The sequence below is a fragment of the Solea senegalensis genome, linkage group LG2 (genome assembly GCF_019176455.1).
Source record: "Solea senegalensis isolate Sse05_10M linkage group LG2, IFAPA_SoseM_1, whole genome shotgun sequence".
In the NCBI taxonomy this organism is placed as follows: domain Eukaryota; kingdom Metazoa; phylum Chordata; class Actinopteri; order Pleuronectiformes; family Soleidae; genus Solea; species Solea senegalensis.
The window spans coordinates 31,161,607-31,177,658 of NC_058022.1; the positions used below are offsets into that span (position 1 = coordinate 31,161,607).

Here is a 16,052-nt window from a genome sequence, read left to right on the forward strand (position 1 = left end):
TCATTCCCATGGACTGCGCTCCATCTCACTGCTCTTTTTTTTGATTTTATTTTTTTTCCCCTCACTCTGTGTAATTTTTATCAGTCTAAACTGATGCAAACTCTCCCTCCAAGTGCATGGATTCAATAACAGAGGGCGAGCACTGAAACTGACCTTTGAAAACCCACACGCACCAAAGCATTAGGTCCGTCACTTTATCGAGTTTCACTTCCGTTTTCCACCTTCCCCTCTTTGTGAAACTTTGTCGACACGCTCTGTTGACATCACCCTCCCCCCACACTTGCCTTTGCCCCTTTTGCCGTGTCAGGTGTCCTATGATGTCACGCGTGGCGGAAAGGTCAGCTCCGTGTCGCCCACTCACCCCTTTCATTCCCGTTGCCTACCTGTCAAGAGTGGAAGAAAGAAGGCCATTCAGACTGAAAGCGGTCCAAGACATCTGTCTTTCAACAAAGCACGAACAGACGTGCATCTGAGAGATCGTCCTGAGACTCTCCTGCACATTCATGATTCATAAAATGATGATTTACGACCCATATGCATATTGGCGAAGCTAGTGTGTCAACACTTGTTTTGTTTCCTCCAGATGGGAGACAGAGGAACTGTGGTCAAAGTCATTGTAGGGTTCATAAACCTGCCGTTAGGCCCGTCACGGTCGGGTTTCCTGTGTAGTTTGGGCCCGGGTCTGTCAGTGTGTGAGGGTCATGTGATGCACAGATGGTGGATGTTGGCTGGTCTGCATACACATGCACGTTTAGGGGATTTCCTTAGCACCACTTAAACAGGAACTAAATACATGCTGAGGTTTCCATGTCAGATCAGTGGGAGGGTTTTAGCCACATTAGCGAGTGTTGATCCCTTTAGCAACATTAGCGGCTCAGGCTGTAATGCTACACACTTCACTGAAGCAGTTGGGTGTGTTCCACTCTGGAGAAGTAATGCTGGCACACAACTTTGATCCATTACACCTGTGCTCATCCAGCTTAGCTTGGTTTTCCCTCATGTGTTTCTGTAACGTCTGAGTCACTAGTTAATGCTGTTGGCTTTGCCGCAGCTGAGTCAAATTTGACCTTTTAAGAGATGGTTCAGGTTTTTTTGGAAGTGAGGTATTGACAAATTATCAACACTGACTTCACAAAGGGCCTTTGTTTGCATGGATCCGCCCGGGAGATGACAACTGACAACACGACTGACAGCAGGGACAGGAGGAAGGACATTTTATCCATTAAACAAACACTTCACCAAATAAAATCTACACCTGTTCAAGTCGACAATATCTTAAGAATGCGTTTGTTGCGTAAAATTGCTGATTTTCTCAATGGACTTTGCAGTAGGAGAAAGCAGTTTCCACGCATCAGTTCCAGGCAAGAAAGAGTGACAAGAACGTTGTTCAGCAGACATAGGTGAGCCTTTTGTTAAGTCGCTGAAATCTGTTTTCCTTTTGGCCCTTCTGGCAGCCATGCTCATCACTGAGAACAACTATCTGGTTCACTGGGTCACTGCTGATAATTATCTAATACAACCAAACGTTCTCTTTAACTCTCTCTTGGTGTTATTGTTCATACAGGAATCATATCTTGACTCCATCTTCCTCAAACTGAGAGTCGAGGGATGGGACTTAAAGATCCAAGACCAGAGTGAACCTCGGTGCTGCGTTTGAACGGTGGCGACGACTGAACGTCCAGAAAGTGGCTGCAAAGTGATGCCATGGTGACTCTGCTTCTAATGGACCGGTAGGTTAACTTAAGTCTGTGTTGTTTTTTTATCATCATGTTTCAACAACAACAAGTCTCCAAAAAAGTACCAGACGTTACCCATGCTGCGCAGCGCTCGTGAATCCGCGTTCGTTTTGCGCGTTCCTGTGCTCTGGAGGCGGAGCTTCGCAGGGAAGTCTGAGGGAGGGAGTACAAAATGTAGCCTGCTCCAGCCGTTTTTTCCAGGATCTCCAACCCTAACTTTGAACCATTCTTTTTGTCCGTGTGAGGAGGAAACAGACATGTATGCATTTCATGGCCCACCTGTTCATGTCAAGAGGCTCGTGACAGAATACCACCCACTGGAACCTGGGCCTCGGGGCTTCAGTAGAGTCTTGGGGGAGAAGAAAGAGAAACTATATACAGTAGACAGAGAGACAGACACACAAATCTTATCAGCCACTCATCTTCTCCTGCTCCAACCAGCCTTTGCCTGTCTGTCCTTCCTTCGGGCAATACGAGCTGTCGTCCAAAGAATAGGTCATTCTGTAAGACATCATAATTGCGCAAAATAAATCATTGGATCATATATAGGTATATATATACTGTATATATATATATACATATCGATAAAACAAACTTTAGTAAGTAGAAATTGTTGTGTACTTTATAAAGAACCTTTAATACAATAGATCAAGTAGAGTTTAAGTTTTTCCTCTATATACATGACATACAGTACAGAGGAATTGAAGTAGTGTTTTCTTCGGTCACTATGGTGATTAAAAATACACTAACAAGGTAAAATAGAGTATTAAAAGATGAATTAAAGACACCTTTAATGTCTTTAATATACACTATATTGTTGGACAGATGACTAGCCCTATCATCTGTAATTCCCTCCTTTTCCCTCACTGCCATTGTTCCCGTGTGCTTCTGGCTGCAGCTTGGCTTTCATATCCTGACCTACTTTCGCCGCCCTCGTTTCTTATTAGGAGGAAAATAACGAGAAAGGAGAACGTTCGAGCCGAGGGAATGATCAAGAAGCGGAGGGGGGAAAGACGCCGCCTCAGCATATAATCGATGGGAAACAGAGACGTGACGTCACGTTTCCCTCCAGCTCCAGCACCTCGGGCTAACGTGCTGCGTTACAGGACAGAGTAGACGGGGGGAAATGGAGGAAAGACAGTGGAGTAATCCTGTTGAAAGTGATACCATCAAAGCCTGTGCTGCTTTTCTGCCTCCAACATCTGAATCAGTTTAGTATGAAAACCCCCCAAAAAACCTACCACTTATTTATGTACATTTACATGTAGGATTGTATCTGATGATCTATAACTTTAAGTGTGTATGATTTAGGGATGAAATTGTATATTGCAACCACTTCAATACCTTTTGCTTCCCACTTTATGTCGAAAGGCCCTGGTATATTTCCTCGCCTCCCCCCCAAGTATTTTTTGGAGTAATAAGTATTGGAGTATAAACCCCGCTTACCAAGCTCTCTTCTTATTTAGTAGGAATGCGTCCTACTCCCTGCGTCCAGACTTGTACCTCCACGAATTGGTATACTACGGGACCCTGATGTGCGAGTACACCAGGGCCTCAAGTCCTCTTTCACAATAAAACTAGCAGGTTCACAGGCTGATTTAGAGGGGAAAAATCCTTTTTTTTGTGGTTGTTGACAGTATTTTACTGACTTATAGAGCAATTAAAACAGATATCCAAAATCCCTTAAGTAAAAACCTTTGATTCTAATATGTCAGCAGCACCAAAGAGGAATTCAGACTGTGCTATTTGGATTTAATTTCTCGACTCATTTGCGTAAATTATAAATCATATTTGGTTAGATTTTTCTCGAGTCCCGACTTAATTAATATCTTAATTAGATTTAGATTTAAAGATGGGGTAGGTGACATGTTTTCAAAGATACCGAGCGATGAAACGACAACAACATTCAGTCCAGTCTAAAATGTGCAGACTGCCTTTCTACTATGGTTTTGTGCGACTGATGAGTGCCATATGACACTGCACTCAGAGCTTACTGTAAGCGACAAAGCGGAGTAAACCGCTGAAAATGTGCTGAGGCAGCAAGTCTCTCTCTTTCTCTCCCCACACACACACACGCACGCACACGCACACGCACAGATCATGTCTCTTTCCCAGAATACAGTAAGATTTTCTGAATAGCAAGGACGAGTAGATAAACTGAGCAGTATGTGTGTGTGTGTGTGACAAACAGGTGGAGCTCATAAACGGCGACTTCTGTACATTTCCCACGACTCGCGCTCGAGAGCGAGCTGCTGAGAAAAAGCCTAATAAAGTGAGCAGACTGTTTTTCTTGTCTAATGGCAGCTTAAGTCAAACAAAGTGACATTTTCATGGGAGTAGCTGTCCACTCGTTTAAACACTCCATGCAGAATGATCCGCTGCTGCACAGGAAGCCATATACTTCATGAGTCTGGCATGCGCCTGAAAAGCTTAATTCGGCCACGCTAGACGATTGTACAAATATGAGGTATATGCTTGTTTAACCGCTGGAAAATGCAAATTATCGAAGCAGCCAATGACGTGGTGGCGTGTGAATGCATTTAGGTATGTAGACATGGTCAAGACGACATGCTCAAACTCAAAAATCAGCATGAACAACAAAGGTCATTTAAGAGACCAGGATTTCACCTGATCAACTGGGATTTTCACCTAAAACCTATCAGAGAATGGTCCAAAGACAGAAAGACTAAATATCCACCGAGCAAGCAGTTCTCTGGGAGAAAATGCCCTGTTGATGCCAAACAGCTAGGAGATGATAACAGCTGGAAGATAAATGCGGGCCGTAGCGCCGTGCTGGAAATCTTGCATCCTCACTAAAGCCGATCGGCGCCAAAGCAGATAAAAACACGTGTGCGTTGCAGTTATTTGACTGGGAGTGAAACATTGTCAAGTTTACTTGACTACCGGGAATTAAGTATATGTTTGAAAGTCCAGTGGCCTTCAGGTGTCCACACTAGAACTATATAACTATCTAACTATCTCATGAGCCAATCGCCATGGAATGAATGACAAAGGTGATTTCAGTGACTTTGAACAGGGCATGGTTGTTGGAAACCATTCAGAAACGGCTGATTCAGAGGGATTTGCTGATTTTTTCACAATAAACCATCTCTACGGTTTACAGAGAATGGTCCAAAAAGGAGAAAACATTAATGGAGAAGCATTTCTCTGGGAGGAAAATGTCTCGTTGTTGCCAGAGGTCAGAGGAGAATGACCAGACTGGTACAAAATGATAACAGTAACCCAAACAACTGCTTGTTAAAACCAAGGTAACCAACACCATCTGTCAAGAGGTGCCACTCCTACACTCCTACATCATGAGGTGTCATCTGTACCTAATAAAGTGGCTGCTGAGTGTAATTAGATACAGGACTGGAGAAAGCTTTACCAAAACAAACCAAAGGAGAAACCCCCCCCCTGATTTCTATTTCATGTGTGGGATGTGAAATGCAGTGCTACCACATCAGCGTCTGAAAAACAACAACAACAACAACAACAACAACGACATGTGTTGTTTACATGCTGCAGGCATGATCGAAAACACAGCAAAAAAAAGAGAAGGAAGCTCTTTCCGGTAAACTGTCTGCCTGCGGTCGCTGTGATTCACAAACTTGTTAAGATGAGAGTACACTTTTATTTCCATGACACAGCAAACGCAGCCACCAACGCGGGATTACACATCACCGTGAGTGGTGCATGTTTGGGAAACTTCAACCTCAAATTATGAGGGACTAGGTAAGAGGAGGAGAGAGGCAGAGAGAAGTGGAGGCGTCTGCAGGGTCTGGTGATGGATTATAGGAAGCAGTACGTGAGATGGCAGATTGGCTAAAACCCTGTCAGCACATCTGTGTGGCCCTGGCAACTGTGGCTCGGACAAAGGTGGATCATTGGATCCAGATGTTGGGAAAGCTTTGGTGTCTCTGTGGCTCGCTGATTCTGTTCAGAAAGAAAGTGCCCTCCCCTCCCCTCCCCCTGTGATTCATTGGAACCTGCAGCGTAAAATGTGCTGGCAAAGAGAGTGAGGACAAACCGTGTCAGGTGCTGTTCCTCTCAGAGGGAGACAGATCAGGATTGATACGATGCTTCAGCGGGTCGGAAATCTACCTGTGAAAAGTGCGACACGTGGCGAGCAGATGCCTGTTTTTGCAATAACTCACCGACATAGACACAACATTGAATGGGAAAGTCAACTCTTATGGATTTCTTCTTCTTTAATCTTTAGAAATCAGAGCAGCTGAAGATAAGGATATTTTTTGGCTGATATCTTTGGCTCATTTTCTTTCTTTTTTTTCAAACGATACAACATTGATTCAATGAAACGTGGATACATGAACTTTTGGATAAAATAATCCCATTTTAGTGCAGTTTGCAGCATTTATCAAGCTGTGCTCAGTCACTGATTTATTGGGAGGGACGACCCGATATGATCTATTATTATATCATTCTCGGAATTGGGTCTGATTCAAGTCACAGTAATTGCACTGGATAGGGTTAGGGTTAAATATCACAAAAATGTCTCACTAAGCGCAGGCTATAAAGCGAGACCATGTGACCATGATTGCGGTTGAGCTGCAGTAATCTTGTTTGCTACACGCACTTATTTTAAGACACGAGAGGACACACATTTTGGAAACTAGGTGAAAAACGTGGTGCGGAGCCTTCCTTTTATGAAGGTGACTCACTTAGGAGGAAGTCCATTCAAAGACATGGGACACTGTGACCACACGACAGCACCTGCAAAAGCTCTAAGTAGAAAACTCGCAAAACACTTCTTGGAAAAAAGCAATTTGGCGGCCTCATTATACAGCCATCATTCACCCGAAAATGTTTTCTCCGAATTAGTGGCTCCTTCTAGTCTTCAGTGTTATGCAGACAATCTCCCGAAAAATATGGATGACCTTGGCAGGAGGAGGCTCTCCGAGGAATCGTTGTGATTTACGGCTCTGTGGCCTCAGCCCTTGTTGTGGGCCCGCGCTCTCTCAATCTGCGGTCGTGCTGTCCTCCGCTGGCGTCCGTGCGCGATGCAGTGAGTGATGGTTAGGTTTGTGTGAGAGGGTCTTTCCCAGAATAAGTCCTGCTGGTGTTTTTCGGGGTCACTGTGACTCGGAGAGGCTAAAATAACTTCATCTGGTCTCCGTTGTGTTTGTCATAGATCATGTGTGTGTCAGCGTGTCCACACGACAACTGCCAGAGAAGTGCTTCCTCTCATTAACGTCCTGGTTTTAGGACAGACTGGTTTCCAGAGGACATTTCATTGACCTACGTTCATGTCCTGCACACTTAACTGCACTCTGACTTTAACCATAACTAATCCTAACACGTCTTCATCGTAAAATACAGTCATTTACATTATTCAGATTGAGTAATGAGTATAAACTATACTCAGCATCAAATAAATGGCTAAATGAATTGAGTTTCTCAATAAGTTAGCGGTCCTTAGTCACTCACTTTTCTTCTTCATGAAGAAAACAGCTGCTGTCGTCACTATGGTGATCCAAAAACAACTGAATGGGATGGATGTTTAAGTTGAATGTATACAAGTTGGTGACTTTTGTTTGTAAAGGCTGGAAAAACAAAATGTCAGGAAGGTTTATTTTTTGGAGCGTTGCCTGTGATTTATGTTCTACATTTGTTGCTGATCTGTATGTTTAAATAACGGTGTCTTGTATAAAGCCCGCGTGGGCATGTTTATGTATCCCCTTCCTTCATGTTCTACATTTCCTTAAAACCTCGATGGTTGTTTGAATAATAAGTCATGAACAACCCTGCACTGTGTCTTCACAACACTGCGTGTGCAGGTGGATCACGTTGGTTCCTGTCTCGAGCAATTTGCTGCAAAATGGCTGAATCACTTCTGTCAGATATCTGCTGACAAGGGAACAATCGCACGACTCACTGCAACCTTCAATCACATAGTAAATATGTCAGGCATGAACGCTCATAAAGCAACACCCCTAATTTAATGTTGTTTGATGATAGTGCGCTATTATGAGGAGAACATATTCCACAGTTCCACTGAAAGGAGAAGAATGCTGATCGAACTGCCGTGGGATATACTCGTCAACATTCACCATGCATCAACTTTTCACTTTTCACATGACTACACGCGCAATTCAACTCACAAACAAGACCTTTTTTGTACTCACTTGGAGGAGAAAATACACGTTTCCCATAAAAAACTATTCACTTTCATGGTAAAAGAATCTTTTAAAAGATTTTTTCCTTGATTTTTAATGTTCCAAGTTAGAAACCTGATCATGGGCTTGGGTAAACACCGTGGTTCACCACCCCCAGAGGAAAATTGTTCAACAATTATGCCCCGTGTATAATAATGTGTAGATATGTGGCGACTCTGCAGCGGGAGGACAATGCAGGAGTTTGTTTTACGATGCTGGCACAGCACGCAGGTATAGTCGTCTCGAGTTCAAGGAATCCTGCTTTCATCGGTGTCCTTGGGGATCTTACATATCATGGCAGCAACGTGAGCAGCCAAGGAGACCAGCATGATAAGAGACAGAGGAAGAGAGCGAGAGAGAAAAAAAAAAAACACACATTTTTTTTCCACGAGCGCTGCAGATTTTTATCAGACATGCTGAGCTTGCTAGTTCTGCATTCTGAGATTGTACACCAACTGAACACAAGCGAAAACAAATAAACAAACATTGTCCTCGTACAAATCTGTCAAGTATCGGATATGTGCAGTGGGGGCAGCGTCCAAAAAAACCAGCCGGACTGAAGCTCTTGTTCTCATGTTTGGCAACCTGTGGGTTCGAGCCAGAGCCACGTCTCTGTGCAGGACAAGTGATACCGTATCATGAGGGCATTGTCAGGCTCTTTGGATTTAGAGGGTGTTTGTGTTATGCAGACAGAAACTCACTGGGCTGCTAACATGATTTAAAAAAAAAAAAGAGAAAAAAAAGAGGTGGTTCTGCAGGCGAAAATGGTGACTAATGCGTTAGGCGGAACAATTAAAGCATAGAACGTTTGGAACCATTAAACAAGTTATTTAAAAAAATAAAATAAATATTTCCTTTCTTGCAAAAAATATCATACTTAGATGTAAACGTGCTACTGTTAGCAATGGATGTAGCCAAACATGCACATGTGTTAGTGATGCTATATGGACTTTTTATTATGCATTATGCACACATTTGCTAGCGCTAGCAAAAAAGTTTTTTACACATAAAAAACTTTATGTGTGTCTCTCTCTCCCTGAGTGTGTCTCTATCCGTGTGTGTGTCTCTGTGTGTGTGCCTTGTGTGTGTCCTCTCCCTGTGTGTGTGTGTGTCTCTCTCTCCCTGTGTGTGTCTCTCTCTCCTTGTGTGTGTCTCTGTGTGTGTGCCCCTCTCTCCTTGTGTGTGTCTCTCTCTCCCTGTGTGTGTCTCTCTCTCTCTCTCTCTCCTTGTGTGTGTCTCTCTCTCTCTCCCTGTGTGTGTGTGTCTCTCTCTCTGTGTGTGTCTCTCTCTCCCTGTGTGTGTCTCTCTCTCCTTGTGTGTGCCCCTCTCTCCTCTCTCTGTGTGTGTCTCTCTCTCCCTCTCTCTCCTTGTGTGTGTCTCTGTCCCTCTCTCCTTGTGTGTCTCTCTCTCCTGTGTGTGTCTCTCTCTCTCCTGTGTGTGTCTCTCTCTCTCCTGTGTGTGTCTCTCATGTGTTTTTGTGTGTCTCTCTCTCCTGTGTGTGTCTCTCTCTCTGTCTGTCTCTCTCTCCCTTGTGTGTGTCTCTCTCTCTGTGCGTGTGTCTCTCTCTCTCTGTGTGTGTGTCTTTCTCTGTGTGTGTGCTTGTCTCTCTGAGTGTGTCTCTCTCTCCCTGTGTGTCTCTCTGCATGTGTTTTGTGTGTGTCTCTCTGCGTGTGTTTTGTGCATGTCTCTCTCTCCCTGTGTGCGTGTGTCTCTCTGCATGTGTTTTTGTGTGTCTCTCTCTCTCTCTGTGTGTGCCCTCTCTCCCTGTGCATGTCTCTCTCTCTCCTGTGCATGTCTCTCTCTCCTTGTGTGTGTGTCTCTGTGTGTGTGCCCTCTCTCCTTGTGTGTCTCTCTCTCCCTGTGTCTCTCTCTCTTGTGTGTGTCTCTGTGTGTGTCCCTCTCTCCTTGTGTGTGTCTCTCTCTCTGTCTCTCTCTGTGTGTGTCTCTCTCTCTCTCTTGTGTCTCTCTCTCTGTGTCTTTCTCTGTGTCTCTCTCCTGAGTGTGTCTCTTTCTCGTGTGTTTTTTGTGCATGTCTCTCTCTCCCTGTGTGAGTCTCTCTGCATGTGTTTTTGTGTGTCTCTCTCTCCCTGTGTGTCTCTCTGCATGTGTTTTTGTGTGTGTCTCTCTGTGTGTTTTTGTGCATGTCTCTCTCTCCTCTCTCCCTGTGTGTGTGTGTCTCTCTGCATGTGTTTTTGTGTGTGTGTCTCTCTCTCTCTGTGTGTGTGCCACTCTCTCCCTGTGCATGTCTCTCTCTCCCTGTGTGTGTCTTTACAGTGGATTTTTGTTTTTTCAAAGATGCTTTTGAGAAATAAGCATATGGGGAGAGGATTTTTTTGGGGGGAAATTGAGGAGGAAAACCTCAGTTTTCAAAAATACCCCACTACACGTGGACTAGGCCTAAAAATCCAGGGATCCAGACCAACCTACTCAATCACTCCTGGTCAAAGAGTAATCTGGCACCGTCATTTTCACATTCATGTTTTCAGGTTCAGCCAACAAAGTTACTGATAGTAACATTAAAATAAAACTTTTTTTTTAGATAGAATTGTGTTTAAAGTCACATAACTTCCATAACTTTACATCTCCCACACCTGCAACATTTAAGGGCTGATTTTTCTGCTCGCCTCTCCATCATCATCGTCAGGAGTTGAGCTGCAGCGGCTTGTGCTCGTGCGTAAAGAAAAACAACGCAAAACAAACCTTTCACTGAGCCGTCACTGACACGTCTTAATACCCAATACAGTGATTTAATGACACGTCATAAGTGCGGCCTCAGAGACGAGTCTCTTACAATCACATGCAGGAGTTGATGGAAACCTGTCGGGGTGGGGATCTACCTCTGTCCTCACAACACATACATACATTCACAAGTTTTTCCCCCCCCTTGTCTGCGGGGTGTATTCTTTCTACAAGCTTTAAATGGCACTAATGTCTCTCCATTGCAGTTAGCAATAAAGGGATGCAGAGATGAAACAACCAAAAATAATATCTCATGAGAGCTTTTTTTGGTATTTGCAAAGCGAGAGTCTTGCAGCCTCGCAGGATTATAGCTTTAGACACTGGCATTTCTCAGGGATTACACTGCATGTACTGCTTGTACTCTTCTTGCCAATTCATGAAAGGCTTAAAACGAGTCAATGAACCCAGTGACATTGCATTAAAGCTGCAGACGTCAACCTTAGACCTTGTCATGATTGTTGAAAGATTGTTTGTAGGAACTGCAAAATGATGAATTAGGTTCATGACTTGTGTCCAAAATAGTTGGGACTTTTCTACAGGTACACTAAGTGAGATGGCAGGGACTCAGACCCTCACACAAGTGTGTTGCAGCAGGGCAAATCCTTGCCTGCACCGCCAGGCCCTGAACTTAAGTTTTCACAGTCAAAGGACGATCCAATTTAACCACGACCAGCGAGGAAGTAAAAGTTTCCGTCTCCCTGTGTTTCGCAAACCAGCTGACTTCCCCGGCCAAAAGGCAGAACAGGCTGCTATTAATTACAAAGAAATCTTATCCTCTTGCAGGAGGTTCGTAACAACACCAGTATCCAAAGCAAACAGATACACTTTGTTTGGAAGCTTGGTGCCTTGTACAGCTGCCATGCCAAACCCAGGCCCACAGATCCTCTTACAGCAGATCACAGACAGGCATGAGGGGAGGGTTCGTTATCGTGCACGCAGCAGCATCATAATTCCCATTTTATCCACACTTTCTCGGCTGACTGGGAAACAGCATGCAGAGGTGGTTCCACCGCATTCCCCGATTAAGATTGCGCGTCGCATTATCAACGAGATATCTGACAATCTCTCGGCGCAGAGGAAGCTGCCTGCGAGATGAATACTTTCCATCATGCAGTGTGATAGCAGATGGTCGTGTGGGAGGGTTGTGAGTTTATAAGTATGCCTAACACCATTTCAGCCGTGCAGCGCGGCCCCGCAGGAAGACGGAGGGTGCGAGTGTTTTCGACATTTTGTTCCCAGATAAGTTATTTCCATTGTCAAGAAGCAGAGTCGATGCACGGATAACAGTTATCGGATCAGGTGGCATTTGGAAAGTACCATGACACAGTCAGGATACCAAAGTCCATAGAGAAAATCAGCGAGGGAGTTGGTTTGAGTGTGTTATTTTGTGACTTACATGTTTAAAAATCCTTAATTTGACACTAACATAGCAAAAAAAAAGAGACAGCAGTCCACTGTCTTGTGTCCATGTGAGCTGGAAACACTGATTTGATTTATGGACTTTGGTGCCAAACATATTCTTGACATATCATAGACTTAAGCAGGTGTAGGTATGTCAGTAACTCGTGGGACCACCATTAAGACCCTGAAATATCCCTCTAAGTAAAAGAAGGGCCTCCCAAGATGTGAGTGTATTTGCATGTGTGGGCCACAACACTGTCATCAAAGACTCCATCATCAGCTTCTTCCCACTAGAGGCTCAGCCACAGCATGCTCATGTCATCATGGCGCTGTTGTACGGAGGCCGGTGATTGTCTGCCTCCCTCCGCCTCACACAACGCTCACTGGACTCTCAGACATTCCTCTGACAATGCCCTTAAAATATTTCAAATGCTAAAAATAGCTATCTGTCTACCTACGTGACGAACTGAGGGACTGGAAACTGAAGCAGAGAAAGACTGGATCTTTGAGAATTATTCTTACAGATGATTATTTTGGTTTTGTGGCTCCCTTCTTTGTATGTCTTGTAAATGAGTGGTTACGTTTACGACCTCAGGCCTTCATAAACCATCCAGCTACATAAAGCAGGGAAGTTAGAGGTAGGTTTTGCCTCAGAGAAAGTGCTAATTGTTTGAGGAGCGATTAAAATGATGTATTGGACACGGTAATGCTGATGATATCCTTCTTCTTCTTTTAGGGTTGCAACAGCGGATCATCTTGACCTCTCTTGTGTCCTCCTGTGTCCTCATGCCCTCCTTCACACCATCTGTGAACCTTTCTCTGTGGTCTTCTGCTTTTCCACCTGCCGGCAGCTCCATCTTCCACATCCTTTGTCTTAATGCGAATAAATAAAAGTCTGTCTGAGTGATACCTCCAGACTCATAATACCTACCCGCTGAGGGACAGAGACAATCAAGAGAGGTTCCACAGCCACAGCACAAGCAGCTATGCTTGTTTTATTTACCTCGACTCATTTTCACGTGGTCAGACTCTAATCTCCAGAGACAACAACCAAAGAAAAGGCCAAAACCTTAACGAAAATATACAGCAACATCCCATAAACGCAGAACTCCTGCTGCACTAAAAGAATCCCTGCTATGTCGGACAGATTTACAAGGCAGTGGACGATTGCTGTTTGGAGAATTTACAACATATCCAGCGTGCAGGGTGTGTGACTGCATATTTGCCTCTTGACTCCTCAAACAAATTTATCTGGAATGGAAAAAAAGATGAATAAAAATGTGATGTTTTAAGACTGTTTTCTGGCACACAGTTTCCTCTCAATAAGAGGAGTGTAAGTTCTACCATGGAAGAGATTGTCTCGATTTTTTATTGCCATTGGCAGATTTTATAGACTAAATAATGGCTGTGCAATGGAAATAAATGGTGGTGGTCATGTTCATTCATGCTGGTAATTATCGTTGCCTTTTCAAGAAAAAAGGAAGGCAAAACCCCCTCAAAGCAAAGAAATTATTAACTTTGGAAAGACACTGACTGGGCTACACTGATCCAAAAGTCTGAAGCGCTCATGTGCGCCTGTTGTGGTACATTCAACATTTTGATACTGGGCAACCAGTGCGGAGAAATCACTCACGTGTCCACCTCAAACGCCAGTTTCCAGCCAGAGGAATCTTCCAAGATAAAGGTTTCTTTTCCTTCTTTGCTCGAGAACAAACCAACGAACGATATCTCGGAATATGAAGCGAAAACAAGACGGCGCCTTTTTTTTATACGAACAACACGACTTTCGAGGAGTTTTTTAATAAAAGCAGATGAAAGACGTTAAAAGTCTGTGTCATGGATTCTCGGGGAGAGTTTGGACTGAAGACAGGTCCTTCCCAAAAGCCCCGAGCCTCTCCAAAGGCCACATCGTAAAAAACGCTGACTTCAGGAAGAGTGAGAACATATCTTTACTTTTTTATAATAAAGAACCACAGGAAAGGAAACTCATTAACATACTAGCTCTGTCCAAAAGACTTTTTCTGTTCTGCAAAACTGAAACTTGATATCCACTTGTCTACGTTGAGTTTTTACACTCATTTCTAAATTAAAAGATATATTAAAAGGTAGTGTGTAAAACTTGGCAACATTAACTAGTGAACTTTTTACCTTTATATGTGTTTTTTATTATTTGGAGTGAACCCAATTTTCCATTTTTATGTCTTTAGAAATGGGAATACATGTTTTCACGGCTAATTTTATAGTTGAAAACAAATATGTGCAATGGGATGAATTTAAATTCTAAAATTTCAAATGTTGCCGATTTAACATTAGCTTTTATGTCAGTTTGATAGATTTTGACGACATCACAAGTTATATTTCGTGTCACGGATGGACAAACACCTCACTAACCAGGCGAAAGCGTCATTAAGAATCTCAAAATGCGTAAATCACATTTCCACATGTCTCTCCTCCTGTGTGTCAGACGCCAGAGACGGAGACATTCGTCCAGAAAAAACCTGCTTTTGTCCTTTCCCTTCTTCATAACTCTACGCTTGACTGACAAGCTGCACACTCTCACAGAGCGCGACACTTGGATTTGAATCTTCACTCGCACTCAGATAGGACGAGTGTGACGGGCCCTCTCATGCACAGTCGTCGTTGCGGAGACGATTTCACACGAGCGTGAAAGCTTGAATGAGATGCATGCTGGGGTCAGGGCCGGTTGGGGCTGCTTTGGCGGGAGAACAGCTGGCCCGTGTCAGAGCCCAACTCTCTTCCTGAACCAACATGTGGATGCGAGGAGAAGCCCAGTGTACCGTTTCCTACCCCTAATTAACCCGAACTTCGCAGTGTTATCTTAAGGAAACCCTCAGGAGCTGTGGATCAGTGCGGCTGCGGATATGACAGGAGTCAGGAGTGTTTCTGCAGGGAAGATTATCGCCGCTGCACCTACGTCACCGAAAAGCCTTCGCTAATTTCCCGGAACATTTCTGTCCATCATCGTTCTCGCTACCGACGTTATCGTCACGTTCATGGATGCGTGAAGGCGGTAAAAAAAAAGAAGAAGAAATTATTCATTTAGCGTCACTTTTAATGAGCAGCTGCTGCTCGGCCACAGAACATTAAACCCATCATTCTCATTTCATCTGTTTTCTTTAGAAAAGACGAGCCCGTCATCTTCAGGGGGAGTTTAAAAAAAAGAAAGAAGAAGAAACAAGTGGAGTAGAACACTGATGAGGTGGAGTGCAAACCAAAACAAGCAGGTTGATTTTTCCACTTGATAAAAGCGCAGTGGCAATTTTCCCTTGTTTGAGTATTTACAGTCCAGTGGCGTCTGCATGTGCGCGGGTCAGGTTTTTCCAAAGCGACCCAGTCTCTGTGTGGGAAGGTCATACCTGGGTGAGAAGCCTCGCACTCACTGCACACTCAGGCTCAGGGGCTCATGTTAAATGTCAGGATTCAACATATAAGACCGCTTAATAAGTTAGTATAAATGTCCAATCATTTTGAAATTAAAAAAATCCTTAGAAAATACTTATACCATGTGTCTACAAAAAAAACAGCCAACACATGCATATCATGTTATGAGAAGGATAATTAAACCAACAGTTTGCCTCTACTTCTCACTTATAATGGTCTATAACTGCTAGTTTCAGCTCTCTTTCAATAGAACATCATTTTGTATTTTGTGTTCCTATTTAGGCCACACGGTTGGAGTAGTGGTTAGCAGCCTTTGCGGCAAGAGGACCCGGGTTTTGCGACCCGGTCAGAACAAGGGCCTTTCTGCATGCCCAAAAACATGCAATATGGGGATTATTGGACACTCAATCGACCATAGGTGTCAATAATCTCATGTGTCCAGGGTCCAACTTCCCCCCCTACGACCCTCATGTGGAGGATAAAGCGGTAGAAGATGGATGGAATGTTGGACAAAGGATGTTGAAGATGGAGCTGCCGGGTAGGAGGAAAAGTAGAAGACCACGGAGGAGGTTCATGGATGTTGTGACAAGAGGACAGT

The 16,052-nt window shown here is 43.9% G+C and overlaps 1 long non-coding RNA gene across 1 annotated transcript; it reads left to right on the forward strand.

Moving 5' to 3' along the window:
• Positions 1-1,280: 1,280 nt before the first annotated feature.
• On the forward strand, positions 1,281-13,585 carry LOC122765434. The gene is made up of 3 exons (XR_006359972.1): positions 1,281-1,400; positions 1,565-1,730; positions 12,789-13,585. It is a non-coding gene; the product is annotated as an uncharacterized LOC122765434 (long non-coding RNA).
• Positions 13,586-16,052: the final 2,467 nt, after the last annotated feature.